Source organism: Monodon monoceros, unplaced genomic scaffold (genome assembly GCF_005190385.1).
Source record: "Monodon monoceros isolate NGI ecotype Baffin Bay Population unplaced genomic scaffold, NGI_Narwhal_1 Super_Scaffold_19, whole genome shotgun sequence".
Classification (NCBI taxonomy): domain Eukaryota; kingdom Metazoa; phylum Chordata; class Mammalia; order Artiodactyla; family Monodontidae; genus Monodon; species Monodon monoceros.
This window is the reverse complement of record NW_021703775.1, coordinates 50838034-50852843: the sequence shown is the minus strand read 5'-3', so window position 1 is coordinate 50852843 and position 14810 is coordinate 50838034. Positions and strand designations below refer to the sequence as shown.

The 14810-nt window shown below is 45.0% G+C and overlaps 1 protein-coding gene across 2 annotated transcripts in view; it reads left to right on the top strand.

The window, feature by feature from the left end:
• Window positions 1–14810, top strand: part of PRKCE (protein kinase C epsilon) — a 511412-nt gene that overhangs the window by 411387 nt on the left and 85215 nt on the right. The window lies entirely within an intron of this gene.

Genomic DNA, 14810 nt, shown 5'->3' with positions numbered 1-14810 from the left:
TTTTCCAGGCATTTGTTAGAGTTTCCTGGCATTGGATTGTTTGTAAGTCAGTATTGCAAGAGAATGCACATTTTTTACATAACACTGTGGTTGAAAGTAGGGTTTCCTCACCAGCTCACTGATTATTTCACTAAGTAAGGAATTAGTCAGAAGGCAATTGAAAAATCTTTTGTTTTTGTCGTCCATGTGAGACTCTGATGGTTTGCCTGTACTTTACATCATTGGTGGGTAGACTCACCAGTGGAATTCTTAGAAGTAGGGTCATGAATGGGTATAAGCCTAAGCTGGTTTGTATCCAGGAGGAAGAGAAGTAGTCCATTTGGGTGAGCCACTCAAGTAATCAGCCATCTAATTTCTGAGCATGCCTGCTCTGTTAGGTCCAATAAAGGATTCAGGAAGAGACCTCAGGGGCCGCTCTGAGAACGAAGACCATGAAACAGTGTTGAATTGGCTTGTCTAGAGTAATGATACTCACCCATCTTAGTAATTTAGACAACCTTACCCAAGTCGAACCAAAATTATATTAACTATGTTGATCGGTAAGTCTAATTAATCAGTCATTATTAATCGATTGACTATTATATGCAAGGTATAATTCCTGCTCTCAAGGACTGAGAAAGTCCAGTTGAAGAAGTGGGGTGTAAAAAAAAAACACTGAGTTAAATAAACTCCTCTGTCCTAACAATGTAAGCCAATGGTATAAGGTTACAATGTACAGGGTGTGGTTAATCATCACATGGCTGGTTTAGGTACTGCCACGAATTCACAGGAGGAAGAGTGCTCTCAATACTGTCTTCATTGGAAAAGGCACCACCAAGGAGGAAGAGAATAGGAAGAGTTTGATACGTGGAGAGGAGGGACCTGGGGCAGAGTTGCCAGGATGGTTCGGAAGTGACCAAGAGCAAGGAGTGGTTGCCATATGAAGAGAAATCAACTCAAGCAGGAAGTCGTGAGATAGGCTGAAATTTAGATTACCACCAGACTGGGGGCGGTTCTAACCTCAACTACTCAAAGTGGGATCACTCAAAGTGTGATCCCTAGACTAGCAGCATTGCATCACCTGGGAGCTTGTTGGGACGAAGCTCATTTCTCATTCTGGGAAATGCGGAATCTCACATCCCAACCTAGACCTTACAGCCTCAGTATTTTGGGGCCCAGGAGTCTGTGTTTTTTAAAAAGTGTCCAGTTGACTCTTACGCATGCTAAAGTTTGAAAAGCACTAGTACTGATAATTTGGGTTTCGTTTCAAGTGACTGAAGGCTCTTGAGTGGAGAAGTAGCACGTTTTTCAGCGAGGAAACAAATTAGAGCATTTGGGATACTGTCTTTTACATGGAAGCCTCTTTAGAACTCTCACTTACAATTCTCCCTTACCTACAGCTCACCACCTGCAGGGTGAAGTCTCTCCGAATTGCCAGTCATGTAACTGGTAAAGTTAAGGTCATACAGCTGTTCTTTGCAGTGATTTCTGAAGGCTAAGGGTAGGTCTTGTCTGGGTAACGGCGTGATATGCATCTGTGGTTATGTTTCTATAAGTAGAGATTTTTTTTTGAGTGTGTGCTTTGCAAGAATTATATGAATCAGCAACAATAACAAATGCATATGGTGCCTCACAGTTTAAAACATAATATTCGTTCATATATTTTCTGACCATTTAAAAAATTAGTTTCCACTACTGTGAAATCAGTTCATTTATCTGGCATGTATCAGAAAATTCAGATTTCCACGTTACAAAGGTAATATGAGCTCTTGTCAACCAGTAAACCTTTTTGATGGAAAATTTTTTCCAGACTCTATCATTGTATTATCACTAATACCAATATAATTACTCTTGTAATAATAAAATCAGCACATATTTTTAAGTCTTGGTAGAAAGAGTTTTGAATGTTATTTTAGTTTTACTTGGTGACTTCGGTATAATAACACCTTCAGGGCTATAAGAAGTTAGGACTGCTGTTCCTACTTTAAACAGCCCCAGATTGGCAATTTTTTGGTCAACTCTAGTATACTCCTTTATCTTTATTTCCCACCTTAATGCTCCAATAAGCTAGGAAGAGTGGAGTTTTCTTAAGGTTAAAATCCTAACCTTAATTTTGCCTGCAGTATCACAAAGTAGCCCTTGGCCCGTGGACTTGAGAGTGGTGTTAGCTTCTGTTGTCATGGATAATATGGATCGTGGCACCAGTGTTTTCTCTCCCCCGCTCAGGGGCCATTTTTCCCCTTACAGTTTCACACTGGTGGTCCAGATGGTGGAATTTAAGAGCAGACCGTTGTATAAAAGACATGACGTTGTATTCACCTAGATTCTGTGTTGACTCTAAAGAGGGTCAAGAGTCCCAGAGAGAGGAACAAATCCCTGTCATGCTGCTTCAAAAAGCACCAGAATTTGTGTCCTAGAGATTCAAGACCACCTCTACAAATACAGCCTGAGCAGAAGTTTAATGTGCAGACGTGAACACAGAGTCTCTAACCTTAGCCCCAAGCACCATTATTTTTGATACATAAAATGTGAACTCTAATGTCAGCTTTATTGAATGATGCTGAGGGTGACGGAAAGAGCCCTGGCTTTGGGGCAGACAGATCTGGGTTCAAATTCTAGCTGTACTACTTACCAGTAGCCTCAGGCAAGTCACCTTACTCCTCTGAGCCACTGTTTCTTCGTGGAAAATGGGGATATTAACACCTGCTTTCAAGATTGTTGCATCAGTGGAAAAGTAGCTCATACTTCACAGGTAGTAGGTGCTCAATAAATTAGAGCCATTGTCAGTTTCCACCTGTTAATTGTGTCCTCACATTAATCTTAGATTATAATTTTCTAAGAGAAACAGAAAGGCCGCGTTAGAGATGGTTTGCTTCAAACAGCTAGACCTCCTCACCATTCCCAAAGTCTACCAAATGCATCCCATCTCTGTGACTTCATGGTTCTCCTACACCTGGAAGACCCAAACTCTCCTCGTTTTGATTCCCTTCCACCTCTAAGTCCCAGCTCTTCCATGGAGCTTTCCTTCACTATTTCTTCATCATAAATCCACAAATAATAAAATACTCTCCTGTGGTGTTAACTCTTATTTCATTGGAGCTTCTCATTCCTCCAACTAGACTGTAGCCTTTTTGAAAGCCCTCTATAAATACAAACTAATGGACTGATTTGAAATGTGTTCATCACTGAGCCATATGAAGCCACTGAATGGAGGCTTGTGAATGAAAACTTGAAACTAATATTTTCCTGAGCACTTTTTTGGGGGCCAGGCACCTACGATAAGGATAATCTATTATAATTTTCCAAGAAGTAGCTACTATCGAATCTTGGTTTTACAGATGGGGAAACCAACACCCCTGATTGTCCAGTTCACACAGCCAGAGAGTAGCTGAGCTAGGATTTGAACATGAGCAGTCTGGGTCCAGAGGCTGAGTTTGGACCACTACAGCATGCAGGTGAGGATGTGGATGGAGAAGGCTATCAGAACATTCGGAAACATCCACTGGCAGAGTTCTACAAACGGGGACCGACCACAGTCAAGTTAGGGACATTTCATTTGAGGTTCTCCAAGTCTTTTTCCTCATTCGTGTCATTAACAAGTCCATTGAGATCATGGATTTCCACATTTAGAGAAACCAGCCTCCTCTCGGAATTGCCGGCCCTCGGTTTGTATCAGAGGCGAGACTTGGTCCTGAAACTCTCACTTGCTTTTGTCTATTTCACCACCTTTTCAGGTCATTAAGAACAAAAGGTTTGTGCACAGATTAAACACAGGCTGTTTTTGTTCTGCTTCTACAAACACCTACACCTGCTGCATGTAGACTGCATAGCCTTGATTGGAGTCTGTGCTCGTGGATTTTTTAGAAAACAACACATGCCGGAATCCAGCTGAGGTTAAACAGTTCCTTGGAGAGGACACTGTGCTATTACACCAAATACTTACAAGTTTATCTCACCACACTGCCTGGGGTTCAGAGTAAACCTGGGTGGAAGTATGGAGATCAAAGAATTTAATAATGAAAAACCTCTGTTCATGCTCTATCTGTCATCAAATGAAAGTATTAGTGAAGTGGTATGGAAATCCTCTTCAGCTGGCCTGCAGCCACCAGCCATGCCACTTAAGATTTAAAACAATGTGATCAAGTGTCCAGAATCCACAAGATTGAGTTGTATGCATACATTAGTGTATTATTTCCAAGTTGCCAATTTCCCCCAGATTAGCGCATTTTCATTTCGGCTTTATTAAAGGAGTCAGAACATGAAAGGGAATTTAGCACAGTGGAGATGTCAGCAGAGCTTTCTTGCCATCATGGTGTGGTTTATTTGGTTTGGGGCAGCCATGCATATGTATCCACCAAGGTGTCTGTGGGACTGCAAGTCAAGCCAAGTGGGACTGATAAAATGGAAAAGACAAAGAATACAATAATGTGGTGAAACCACAGCTCTCTAACTGTGGGTGGGAATTTCAGGCCCTTGATTTGTTTTCATATGGCCCCACAGTTGCAAATCCACAGTACAGCATGGTATCAGCTACACATAAGAGCTTTATTATGGCATTAGTGGAGTGGCTTGGATGAGCCCAGCATGGTATGAAGCATTGCAGGGATGCAGGAGACATGGCCCTGGTCACTGCAGGAGATACCTCCTGTTGTGGAAAGCCATGGTTTTCCTGAGAGCACACCTTGTCTGTCAAGAGTCCTGGGCTGAAGGAAAGCTAGAAACCACTGGTCCAAGAATTTACACTTTGTTGGACTTACCGACACATGAAATTCTCACAAAAAGGTGCAGAGCCCAATGCAATGAAATCACCAAATCCTGATGTCAGAAGCCAGGACAGTTGTCCAGTCCAGTGGTTCCCAAACTTCACTGAGCATTTGGAGCTACCTGGGGAATTTAAAACGAAGTGAACATTCCCAAGGCCCAGCCAGAGTTAGAAGCTCCGATCAAAGGGCCTGGAAATCTGCATGCTTTAAAATGCTCCCAAGGGATTCTGTGGCTCAGCCAGCTCATCTGGCCCATCCCCTCAATGAACAAAGAGGGTTTCTGTTAACAACCCTGCAAAGTGATAATCCATACAAGGCTGGCATCCTCAGGTTGGAAGGAATTCACTGCAGAACAAGGCAGCAGGATCCAGACAGAAGGCTGGAGTTCTTTGAAGTCTTTCCTAGACGTTGATAAAAGGGGCCTCGGTTTATCTTCTACCCATTGGTCTTAGTTAATCTACAATAACACAGATTGTCTTTACCAACATGGCAGTCCTGCAGTTGATTACCAACATGGCAATACTTCACTCGTTTGAAGAGAGTTCCTCTTCAGTTTGTTCCTTTGTTTGATAGCTAATTCATTTGTTCATTCAGTCATTCAGCTCGGACTCTCAGCATCCTCTAAGAGTGGGTTTCTTGAGGCTGACAATTGCCACTTCCTTCAGCCACTTCTTATAGGTCTCGGCTTCTCCACACCCTCCTGTTTGCCATCCCCTGTAAGAACTCTAGGTTTGTCAGCATCAAATATGGTGCCCAGAATCGGATACCACACTGACCATGTGGTATGACCAGCAGAGTCCAACTGCTACAGGAGCAGTTGCTACCTGTGTCCTGCTTCCACTAAAGAGTGTTGTAAGAATAACCAAGAACTCAAACTGGTGCAGACAGAAAGCTCCGGAGCAGATCGGGAAGGGAAAAGGTCAGTGTTGGCTGAATCGGGTCCTAGTGAATGGGTAAACTTTGGAATGGAAGAGAGTGCCGTCCTTCCAGCATTCCAAGTGGAGAAATAACGTTTCCTTGGAAACTCAGATATTTGCTGCATAGATCACAGTGTGCATCTGTTATCCGGTCTGCAGACTAAACAGAGGTTCTTACCACATCACTGCCCGCTACGTGTAGGATCAGCTCTGACTGCTACACCAAGCCAGGGGGTGTGAGGGGCAGCTTTCCTTTCTTCTCTGTATGGTGGGCCTAAGTATTTCCATCTAAGCAGGTTATATTTCCTTCCCACAACTGAAGAGAAATAGTGATGTACCTTCTCTCTTTAGGGTCAGCTACCTGGTATTTGCTTATGTTTAAAACTGTCACAAGAACTTTGTATATTCTTTGGGAAGAAAAGGAAAGGTAAGAAAAGAGGAACTACTGTGACGTTGACAGCTGGATGTAAAGTTAACTGAACGGTTGTTCCTTATGTGTAAAATTGGAAAAACATTTCCTTGATTACTTTTCACTGAATAGACTGGTCATTTTAACATTGATGTGGGTACATTCTGATCCCTGAATTGGTGAGCAGAATTTCATTCTAAATAGAATTAAGCAAGCAAGCAAAGAAACAAAAAACAATGAGAGAGAAAACAGCAACAACAATTGCAGCCATAACACAGTTCATGGCTGGCCTGACCCAGGACTGTAGGCTTTATTTACAACAGTAGGTGCGTGAGCCTCCTGGAAATCAGACCTCAAGTGTGACCTCTGTAGGGGCTTCTTTTTGTGTTGGGCACGGGAAATAAGGTGGCATCTGAAGTTTCTGGAATCAGAGTAGCAGCTACATGGGCTGCTTCCATTCTGCCTGGGGTCCATCTCTAGCATCTGAGCTGGAGACCAGAGATACTCATTTAGTTCTTCTTCACCAGCTAGACCTGCACCAAGCCTGTATAAGAAGGGGATACACAAGAAAGGGGAGTCTTGAGGCCCACCTGTTGGGCCTTACATCCTGCTGGAGACACAGGAAGTATTGGCGGGACAGTCAGAGTTTGATGCAGTCACACACTGGATTGAGAGGGAAGGCCTGAGCTCATGAAAAGAGTGTTGGTAAAGGACAAGACTATGACATGGGCCTTGGCTGGATGGGGAAATGGGCTTAGAACAAGAATACTTTCATTCCTTTGCTTAAAAACACTTACAGGGAACCTTCATTCAGTTCTTAACTTTGGCTTCAGACAGCTGACTGCTGGTGACAGTGGTGACAGTGTTTTCCTTCTGTTTAAATTAACTCTTGGTATCATCAAAGACAGATTTGGCCTGTGTCACCATCTTGCCCAGAATGGGCAGACCAGATTCTCAGTGGGCAACAGGCACACTGCAGAGCGTGAAACCTCTACAAGATGGCCAGGCTGCTAAGTTGGGCAGACGAGTGAGGGGCAAGGTTCCTGATGCCTTGCTGCTTTCCTGGAGTCCAGGTCAACAGCCAGGGACAGAGGACAGTAGCCAGAAGCCACACCCCAGGAGTGGCACTTGATGGAGAAAGCAGCCAGAGGGTGAAAAACCAGGAAGGAGCCTGGTACTGTGAGGTGATGCTGACGCTCTGGTAATGCAGTGGAATAAAAGAGGGAGCCTCAGCAAAACCACACCGTTGCACATTTCACTGCCATGTTCCCCATCTAAACCCCCTTGATTCTATCATTTTCAAAGAGAAAACCAACAACAAACCATTATTCCTACTTACCTTTAGATGTGGCTCTTATTCATGGCATGAGGTCACTCTGGTGTCAGCATCATCGAGATGTAGCCTCTTTGGGGGCCATTCTGTATGTCCTATCATATCACGTGATAGTCACTTCCATTCCCTAAGATGTTGATGACCCTATGAAAGGCAAGTGTTCGCTGGCGTATTGAACCAAAGCCTTTCCCCCTTTGCCCTGGCTTTCACTCACAGATCCGTGCGCGTGGGGCAGGTTGGCAGTAACTTGAAGTTTTTCCCTGGGCTAAGTGCAGCTCTAATCAGAGGCAGGAAATGTTTATTTTGAGCTTTATCGAGTGAGTCAGTTTAGTACAGCTTTAGGTCACTTTAGACTTGAGGTGTCCTGTGTACTTCCAATAAGCAGGGTTAAAAGCAGTTGGAAACAAACATTAGATGGACATGAATGAAGTTTATACCTTCTCAACCAGCAGACTTTTGCGTGGAATTTTTACTATTTGGCCAGTTCTGATTAGGTTAATACTCGCCCCACGAAAAATACTTCTCCCCTTTTACCCAAAGGAGGGTAGACTCTACCATCTGTGACTTACGGAAGATTATCATAAGAAACAGCGATGTGGAAACCCATTCTGTAGTCTCCGTTCCACTCTTGGCGTTGATGGAATTGGCCGTGGCTGTAGGAATTTGGTTGAGATAAATCTGAATTTGGCAAAGACCACAACCGAGTAAGGCCTTGCACAATGGGAGGTGAAAGGGGAGAAAGCTGAGAAGGGCTGAGGATGGGTGAACGTGAATCTTTTTAAACGACATTTTTTGGGTGATAATTATTAGTGTTATTGCATAAGAATATTTACATCCCTGATCATAATTATTATGCAGATGAGACTCTCATTCTCTGTTAATTGACAGGTAAGTCTTCAGTGAGAAGAAAGGTCCTTTCTTTTTATTATCTACAACTCTCTTTCACCAAACTTAGTGGAAGGTCTGTGACACCAGTTGAACAAGGCTCTGCCTGTAGTCCACAGATGGTACGTCTCCCTGACAGCTGGAGAGTCTCACTCATCACTGACTGTTTTTAGTTGATTGTGATGTTGGCTGTTCCGTCTTGGTGGGGAAATAAAATTGAGGTGGTTACGTTTCCCAAAGTGGTTGGATCTTTCCTTTCGTTCGATCCAGGAAGTGTAATAGAGGAGAGGGAGTGTTGCTTGTTGGTCTTTCTCAAAGATAATAAAACATTTAACACAGTGGAAATAGGGAAGAGATGGAATAACTTCAAGCAACCTCCCTTCAACCCATCATAAACTCTGCTTTTAGAACAGTTTTTTTTTTTTAGTCAGCTTTAGTTACGCCAATGTACAGCTCAGAAGATCTCTAGAGGTCTTTACTTCCCACCTGTGTTTTCAGAACCATCTGGCCTCACCCCACCATCGAATCTGTCTCCTTCATTCCTATATCCAAGTTTTTTCACTGGTTTACTCTTACCCTCCTCGTATCCCCACATGCAGTGGCCACTCTTGCTTACCTCTGCCCTTCAGGGCTGTGCTTCTAACTTGCCAGGCTCTCTACTCCTTCCACCTTCTGTTGTTCAAGACCTCAATTGTGGTCTTTCCCTAATTCAGATTTGTCTCAACAAAATTCCTATAGCAATGGCTAGTTCCATCAATACCAGTTGTATTATGGAAAACAAAATACAGAAAGAATTTTCTTATGAGTGTTTCTTATAATGATTTTCTGTAAGTGCTAAGGCCTGGATGACAGACAGTTCTTCTCTAGGGGCCTAAGAAGATAAGGTCCCAGATACATAGGTTTCACAATCTGATTTGATACAGAAGGGTTTAGCACATAATGATAGAGCATTTCGTGTTGCTTTCTGTGGTTTCCTGTGTTCAATTCCTAGCTCCCAAAAATCAAAACCATGGCTTATATCATCTTCCATATCTCCCAGTCACCTGCCTCAGGGCAGAGCACCCAGGAGAGACCTGTCGAGTTGATAGGTTAAATGATGGAGACATGGAGAGAAAAGGAGATGCTACAGAGTGTGAGGTCAGGCCCCACGATTCCCTCAGATGGTACCTCAGAGAAATTGTTCATCCTGTCATTGGCACATCAAAGGCGGACTGTTCCAAGTCCAGTCTTTTGTTGGGCATTCCTGTGAAATTGATTCAAAGATGATAGAATCTTTGCACATATAAACAGCTAACAAACGATGGAGAATGTGTGTCTAAACAAACCCAACTGGCAGGACATGCTGTGCTGCTGAGAGGAAGCCTCTGGCTATCCATCACACCTTGAAAGATGAACCGGGAGGGCCTAGTTTTCCCTTCAAAGTCAGGAAAGGTTAGCACTCTGGGAAAATGGAGCCCAATGGGAATTTCAAACACATGGATGGCGTGGCCCTTCCGGCTTGTAGGTCATTATTAACTATTCTTACCCTAAATCGCCATGACATATAATCTCTTTCCTGATTTTATTATTTTACTTGCTATCACAAGACCGTAACTTTTCAGACATTCAGGTGTGATTAAGGGAGGAGGAGGTAGGATAAGGCTTTTAAAATCTTTGATTACCTCAGAAAACATATTTGCTTACTTTACAAGGAAGTTGGGGTTTTGTTTTGTTTTGTTTTCTACTGATGCCAAGAGGGGATTAATGAGTAGCTGCTGGGTTTGCCAGCTTTCTTTTGATTTCAGTTTATGTAATTAAGCAGTTCCCAGAATGACTTGAGGTTCTCACTCTGCATCAAAACATGCTTCTCAAATGTGTTAGGTGTGGAGGTCAGAAACAATCCAGACTCACTGAATGGAGGGAGGAGAAGTGAAAAACTTGTCTTGCTTTAAAAACGGTCCCTCCTATGTCACAAGGGTTGACCATGCTTTGGGACCGTGCACGTTGAGCTGTATTGAGTAGAAAACCAAGTTAAAACTGAAGTTCAGATGGGCTGAAGTTAGAATAACTCGAAACGTGGTTAACAATAGAAGTAACATGGGGAAACCAACTCTGGTTTACTGTTGAATTTCCAGCAACCAGGGCCTCATCTGCGGTGGGTATCTAAGACCTCATGCTTTCAACAAAGACACACTAGGAACCCACTCTGTGCCAGGCTCCATTCTAGTCGCTGGGGGTACAATGAGGAACTAAACCAATGAGAGTCCCTCCCTCAAGATGCTAACGTGGAGTGAATGTTGGATGAGCAGATTTTTATTGAGCGCCTCTGAGCTGGTAGTGGTGATGGTGATTGCTGGGAAATATAAGGTATGTTCCTCAGGGAACTGACCATCTCACGGGGAGGTGAAGACGTCTGTCCACGGACCCAAAGAACTGTTCAAAGCTATACCCAATATTGGGTGCTGATACAGACAGACCCCCTGAGGGGGAAATGGTCAGAGTGGGCACTCCTGGGCACATTCTGCAGGCAGGAGGTCTAGTGCAGCAGGCTGACTTGTCTTGAAGCCTTTAACTCCCTAAGCAGTAAGAAACTGCAGATACAAATATCAGAGCACCCTTTGGTTTTGTTTCTCTCTTAGAGCCCCCTAAACTTTTTTAGTTCTTCTCCCCACATGATGCTTGTTTTTAAAGGGAATTATAGCCGCTTTTCTTTGGGGTTAGACTAATTCCCTTAAAAACCAGCAGGGCAGAATTACCAATAGTTCCCGCCCTCATGAAGTATACAGACTACTGGCGGAGAAAGACATAAATCAGTGACACAAATCAAAGACCCACTGGAGAGTGTCGCATGTAATAGGGGGATTTGACCTGGTCAGAAAAGTTAGGGACAGCTTCCTAGAAGAAAAGATGGTTGCACTGAAATCTGAAGGACAAGGACAAGGAGGGATTAATTAGGTGAAAGGAGAGGGGAAAACGTGCCAAGCAGAGGGAGCAGCATGAGCAAAGGCCCTGTGGCAGGAGGGAGTTTGCTGTCGGGGTGGAGGGAACAGGGAACAGCTGAAAGTGCTTCTTACTCAGAAGAATTAGGTAGGGCCAGATCACACAGGCCACGAGGCATGTTAGGGAGTCTTCTGTTTATTCCAAGAGTATCAGGAAACGTTTGAAAGAGTCAGTAGAATGAGGGAAGGAAGGGGGGATGCATTGTAATCAGATTTTCATTTCAGCAGGGTAACTCTGTCCATAGTGTGATGAGCGTTTGGCAGGGCAGGTTGGGGGGAGCTGGAATCAACGTAGGGAGTGTCAGTAAGAGGCACCTGTAAGAATCTCGACAAGAGATGATAACTGCTTGGGCGAGAATGGTGGCCATGATGGTGGTGACAACAGAAAGGCAAATGTAACAGGTACAGAAGTAATAAGTGCAAAGGTACAAAAGGTAAAAGCAGTAGGGCTTGGTGATGGATATGAGGGATAAAGGAGAGGAGGGGAGGTATTGAGAATGACTTTCAGGTTTCTGATTTATACACTCGGCTGGTTGGTTAAGCCCTGCCCTGAGACAGGCACCCTGGACGAGGCCCAGTTTGCTGGGGGAAGATTATGAAGCAGTTTTGAACATGTTGGGTTTGAGTGCCTTTGAGGCATCAGAGGGAGTTGTCAGAAACGCAGCTGGGTAAATGGGTCCACAGATTGGGGGAGAGGTCTAGGATGGAGGGAGACGTTTGCGAGTCATAGGTGTCAAGGTGCAGTAGCCACTGTGGGTGTGGATGAGATCACTCAGCGAGTACGGAAAGGGGGGGTGCCTAGAACACTGCCTTGTGGGATTCCAACACCTAACTTTAGGTTAGGCTGGAGAGAGGAGAAGCCTACAAGAGAAGGCAGAACAAAACCTGCCACAGTCACAGGGAAGAACCAGCTGAAAGCTTTATTGGGAGAGGAGGTGATCAGGGGAAAATACTGCTGAAAGGACAGGGAAAATGAAGACTCGATAATGACCGTATTAACTGTCATACCTCTAGCTAGAATACTGTAGTAACAATAGTAACAGACAGTCTTTATGGAGGAACAGTTACGAGCCAGGCACTTTAATATGTAATTTAATCCTCATAAGAACTTTGTAAGGTGGGTCCTATTATCATCCTCATTTCCACAGATGAGAAAACTGAGCACAGAGGGCTGAAGTCATTTGCCTGAGGTCACACAGCCAGTAAGTGATGAAATCAGCGTGGGAGCTCTTCTTTCTCCCTCCACGGCCCCTATCCTCAAATGCCGTGTGTCCGGTGTTGGAGTATAAAAAGCAGCCGGGGGAGGGCTTCCCTAGTGGCGCAGTGGTTGGGAGTCCGCCTGCCGATGCAGGTGACACAGGTTCGTGCCCCGGTCTGGGAATGATCCCACATGCCGCGGAGCGGCTGGGCCCGTGAGCCATGGCCGCTGAGCCTGCGTGTCCGGAGCCTGTGCTCCGCAACGGGAGAGGCCACAACAGTGAGAGGCCGCGTAACGCAAAAAAAAAAAAAGCAGCCAGGGAGGCAGGATGGGGAGGGGAGATTTTTCCTCTTTAGAAATTTGGATTCTTTCAGACACAGGCAAGGAAATACTCCATTGTTGCTAAAGCCCAAGTCCAAGTTGGTGACCATGGACTGGCATTGTAGCAGCTGTTTCTGACAGTTCAGCTAGATTAGGGCAGTGTTGAATGCATGACGCAGCTGTTCTTGCCATGGGAAAGCCTTGCCCCAAGTGCTCTAGGGCAGTGGTTCTCAAAGTGGGGGTCCCTGGCCGGCAGCATAACATCACCTGGGAACTAAGAGATGCAGAGTCTCAGGCTCCAACCCAGATCTTCTGAATCAGAAACTCTGCGGGGAGGGAGGAGAGGGGGAGGAATCCATGTTCTAACAAGCCTCTGTCAGATTCTGCTGCACAAGTTTGAGAACCTGTGTTCTTGGGAGATCCTTGAAAAGATAAAAGAGGAAGGCTCCGATAACTTATAATCCATATATCTCACCTTGGCAGAAACCAGATGGAAGAGTGGTTCTCTACCCTGGCTGCCCACTGGAATCACAGGAGGGCCTTTGAAAACTACTGATGCCTGAGTCCCATCCTCAGAAATTCTGGTTTCGTTGGAATGGGGTTGGCCTGATCATTTGATTTTTGAAATAAGGATTTGAATGGGGACTAGGTGATTAAATGAATGGTTGGCTTCTGAATACTTCTGAGTACAAAATTGTACTTGGGGGAGAAAACAAGGCAGGCTTTGAAGGGGAGGGTCAAGACAAATGGAAGAGAAGCTAGACCTTAGGGCCTTGGTGAATACCAGTAAAGCTTGAATAATTCTGGAGGTTGTCGTGGGGGGAGAAGGTAGTCTGAATTCATAACAATTCTTAAGGATGGACTTATTTTCAAAGAGATGCCAATTATAAAGTAGATATGCCGTCCAGGCTGCTCCCTGAATAAAGTGTCACTGTGATTTTTACTCAGTCTTCATGGAAATGATTCTCCTAATTCTGGTTGAAAACAATATGCTGACATCCTCCTGGCAGCTCCACTGAGACTGTATCTGTATGTTAAGAATGTACTCTGACCCTCTGGCCTCTCACCTCACTGTTTCCCCTTTGCTCCATGAACGTTCCTCCCCTGCTGACATAGTCAGTTTACCGGTCCCCAAGCCTTCTCTGTTCCCATGTCCTGGTATTTGTTGACACCTCCCGCACCTCCTCCTCCTCTAAGTGAGGGCCTAGCTCCTTCTAGAATCCTCCATGGACCCCACCACTTCAGAGAGCTCCCCTTTCTCCAAATCCTTTCAGCACCCAGTGTCTTTAAGGCACTCTTCTCCTGTTTTGTTTTCATCATTCTACCTATTTCCCATCTCTGCCCCTGGATCATAACCCCACCCCCCGCCACGGCCGCCTCAGGACAGTGATGGTTTATAACTCTTTGCCTCCTGTCTAGCACAGCACCCCACACTCTACGGGCTCCACAAACTGTAGGCAAGAAACTGTGCAAAAGTGAATTTCGGTCCATCTTCTTCCCACCTCCAAATGGTGGGCAGATGAGAAGGCACCACCCCTAATGAGGGATGACTGTGGTTTGGCCCTTCTTGAGGACAGAATCCATAGGAAGCACGCCAGGGTGGGAATCCCAAAAGGAGCATCCTCCAGAGTGAGACCGTGACCCTCATGGGAGGGGCTCTCACCATCTCATTAGTCCATGTTGCTTTGTGTTAGCTTCCTAGGACTGCCGTAGCAAATCACCACAAACTTGGTGGTTTAAAATAATAGAAATCTGTTCTCTCACAGTTCTGGAGGCCAGACGTCTGAGACCAGTGTCCCTGGGCTGAAGTCAGAGTGTCGGCCAGGCCATGCTCCCTCCAGAGGCTCTAGGAGAGATCCTTCTCTGCCTCTTCCAGCTTCTGGTGGCACCGCCTTCCTTGGCTTGTGGCCGCATCACTCTAACCTCCACCTGCCTGGTCACGTTGCCTTCTCCTCCCTTCTCAAATCACCTCTGCCTCCCTCTTATAAGGACGTTTGTGACTGCCTTTAGGGTCCACTCTGGTGATG